This window comes from Brassica napus, chromosome C5 (genome assembly GCF_020379485.1).
Source record: "Brassica napus cultivar Da-Ae chromosome C5, Da-Ae, whole genome shotgun sequence".
In the NCBI taxonomy this organism is placed as follows: domain Eukaryota; kingdom Viridiplantae; phylum Streptophyta; class Magnoliopsida; order Brassicales; family Brassicaceae; genus Brassica; species Brassica napus.
In genome coordinates, this window is record NC_063448.1 from 6,243,568 (window position 1) to 6,247,185 (window position 3,618).

Sequence of the window (3,618 nt, forward strand, 5' to 3'; positions counted from 1 at the left end):
GAGCGATCAAGAACATTGATATCATTTAAGGTACCTGGAGGTCCGAAAAACGCATACAATATCCAGAGATCATATGAAGCAACCGCTTCTAAAACGATTGTGGGTTTTTCCGAACCACGAGAATATTGTCCTTTCCAGGCGGTGAGACAATTCTTCCACTCCCAATGCATACAATCGATGTTTCCTATCATCCTGGGAAATCCACGAAGCTCTCCAATATGAAGTAGACGTTGAAGATCATCCGGTGTTGCACTACAAAAAAATTAACATATTGTGACAAAAAAATTGGTCACAATAAAAGTATTTTCGTCACAATAATAATATTGTGACAAATTAGTGACCAAATGTTAATGGTTACAATACCGTCGTCACAAATTTTTTTACGTAACAAAAATGTCACAAGTTTTGTGACAAATATATTCGGTAACCAATTTGTTACATTTAGTGACAGAACGAAAGCGTCGTAATAGTGTCATGATTACTTACTAACCAAATTGTCTCAAACAGTCGTAATTTGTAACAAACACAGCGTACCTATTTTGTATCTCACTGTTACAAAAAATATGTAACAAAACGCTACTTTGTGACCATACATTTTAATGCTTTTATATGCCGTAATTTAATTATAAAATATACAATTAAAAAATAAAATCAAATGTACATATAAATTAAATTTAAAAATAATAACAAAATCTATTTATTTTTCGAATAATATTTTGTAATACAAATAAATAAAATTAATTAAATAATTAAAATTAAAGATAAAAAGAAAACAATAAATCAATACATCTAATTCTGTCGTCTCGGCCGTACCGGCCAACACCACCGCTGTTGCAGATCATTGATGCTGCGTTTTCCACCACCATCACATTCGAAGGTAGAACACTTGATTAGCTGTGGCAGACCAATATATCATCCCAAACAATCTGAACTTTCTTGCCGAGCAGGGCGGTCATCTTAGAATAGTAATAATGTGCAAATTGTGTCTCAGCAAAAGATCGTAGTTTTTATGGATCCTGATCAAACAGTGAGAGATGTGCTTCCAGCGTTCGTATTGTAGCCTCAGATCAATTCTCATCTTGGTATTTGACTGTTGAAAGGCTTACCAGAATTGCGTCTGCAACAATTTAAAAAATTATATTAAATTTTCTCAGTCTGCAATATTCAAACCTAATCATTCTCGCAGCATAACTACGTTATCACAATAGAACTACTTTTAAAGATAAATAAATCTTCTCACCAGGAAATTCAAGCGTGGTGAAACTGAGATAAAGTAACGACAATAGAACATGAACTTGTGTTTCCACTGGTTTAGATTCTTCATCTCGCTGAATTGACCTGGTATGAAAGGTCCATATATCTAAATAAACAAAACAATTTAAAGAGCAAAAATGTAGAAAATCAAAGTATCAAACTATGCTCGGCTGAGAAGAATCAAAAACTGGAATCGATTCACTTTTCTCATCTCAAAATTCAAAGTAAACTGAAATTGGCAGGAAAATCTCTAATATTACGTAAAACAAAAGGATCTAACTGCTATCAAAGTAAGCTGAGTCGACATGCAAATGTCTGCATCGAACACAACAAAACGAAGATTAACATTGGATGCGAAGATCTCTTACCACTGCTGGAGAGATTGAAGAAACACATCTCCTCTTCTAACCACTGCCGGAAATTCTTATATGCAACTGAACAAGACTGAAAAATTAAGAAACGAGATACGATCTAAGAACGAAACCGAAGGAAAAGAGAGAGAGATAATGGAGGCGAATTAAACAAGAAAAATAAGAAGTTATTGTAAGTGTAATTAGGGTTTTAGGATAAATTTGTGGCGGCGGGTTACACACTTAAATCGGGGGAACAAAAAAAAATTCAGTCAAAATTTTATGGCCATACTTTTATTTTAGCAATTGTGATATATAATAAAAGTGACAAATTGTATTACCCATTCACTATTTGAATAAAATCTATCTTTGTTGTCAAAAAAGGGTGACAAATTGTGATTAGTTGTGAATTGTGATATTTAGACATATAACATGAATAAATTTTAAACCAAATAATATTTATTTATTTTTCTTTTAAATTTTCAAATTTCTATTATTTATATTTAAAAACTGGTGTAAATTATAGATTTTGAAGTTTTTATATAATCAGGGTTACATTTGTTGGGTCCCTCCTAGATGGAGAGAACCAAGTGGGCATGAGACATAATAATAATTCTCATGACCCTTTGCACTGTAGACTCACAATAATAGAGTTTAGAGAGAGAGACAAAAGAGAGAAAAGGAGAAAAAGAGAGAGAAGGAGAAAACTCGTAAGGTGATTTCAAGACTGGATTTGGAGGGTCAAACGGATCCTGATCGGGCTGATATTTTGTGGGAAGCTTCTTCAGTCAGTGGGTTAGAGGTTCACCGAAGGGATTTGGATTTCAACGGTTGGATCTTCTGTTGTCTGGGTTTTCTTGAAGCTGGTCGCCATAGTTCTTCAGCAGAGCAGTCTTGGGTGTTTGGTAAATCCAACGGTGAGATCTTCTCTTATTGAGCTGAAATTTGGCAGAGGTATTGTCGACTTGTTTATCTTGGATTTGTACGGTTGGATTAGTTTCTGGAAGCCGGAATCTTTGTGAGCTGAGGTCGTTTGGTTGCTGCCGGTTTTGAAGCTTTGTGTTGCTCTCTTGTTGTTGTTGTTTGTGTTGGAGATAGCTCTTTGTAGCTAGATTCTCTGTTCTGTTCAGGCTGTTGAACAGGGAGGACGTGGTTGTACTCATACCATTTATATAGTGGATTTTTGAGTGGACTACGGTCCCGTGGTTTTTCCTTCTCACATCGAGGAGGTTTTCCACGTAAAAATTGTGTGTCTCATTTAGTTATCGCAACTTTGATATCTTGCCATCGTCGAAGTATTTTCCTCACAGGTTCGCACAAGGTCAGGGGAACACGACCATTAGTATTTCCGCTGCGCCGTGTGACTTTCCCCAACAGAGTGGTATCAGAGCTTCTGGTTTTAGAGCTTTGGTTTTGATAACTTTGGGTTGTTATTTGCTTGTGTGAAAGATGGAAAATATGAGCAGGATGATAAGCTTGAATGGTGCTAACTATCATCTATGGAAGGGCAAGATGGAGGATTTGCTCTTTGTTAAAGAATTCCATGTTCCAGTCTTCGAGGAGCAGAAACCTGAGAAGAAGACGGATGAAGAGTGGAAGCTGCAGCATCGCCAAGTGTGTGGGTTGATAAGGCAGTGGGTAGATGATAATGTGTTGCATCATATTGAGACTGAGACGGATGCTCGTTCTTTGTGGAAGAAGCTGGAGCAGTTATATGCTAGGAAGACCGGAAACAACAAGATGTACATGATCAAGAAGTTGATTGAGCTGAGGTATCAGGAGGGGACTCCGATGACAGATCACTTGAATGCGTTTCAGGGATTGCTCAACAAGTTGTCTGATATGGGCATCAAGTTTGATGATGAGATTCACGGTCTGTGGCTTCTCGGTACTTTACCGGACTCTTGGGAGGTTTTCAGGATGTCTCTTTGTAACTCCGCGTCGGAAGGTGTTATTTCGATGGATTCAGTGAAGAACAGTGTTCTTAATGAGGAAGCAAGAAGGCAGTCGAATG

General features: G+C 36.9%; 1 long non-coding RNA gene across 1 annotated transcript; it reads right to left on the minus strand.

The window, feature by feature from the left end:
• Positions 1–668: 668 nt before the first annotated feature.
• Positions 669–2,327, minus strand: LOC111209891. Its single transcript, XR_002661296.2, has 3 exons — positions 1,623–2,327; positions 1,241–1,338; positions 669–1,090 (listed from the first exon to the last, which is right to left on the minus strand). It is a non-coding gene; the product is annotated as an uncharacterized LOC111209891 (long non-coding RNA).
• Positions 2,328–3,618: the final 1,291 nt, after the last annotated feature.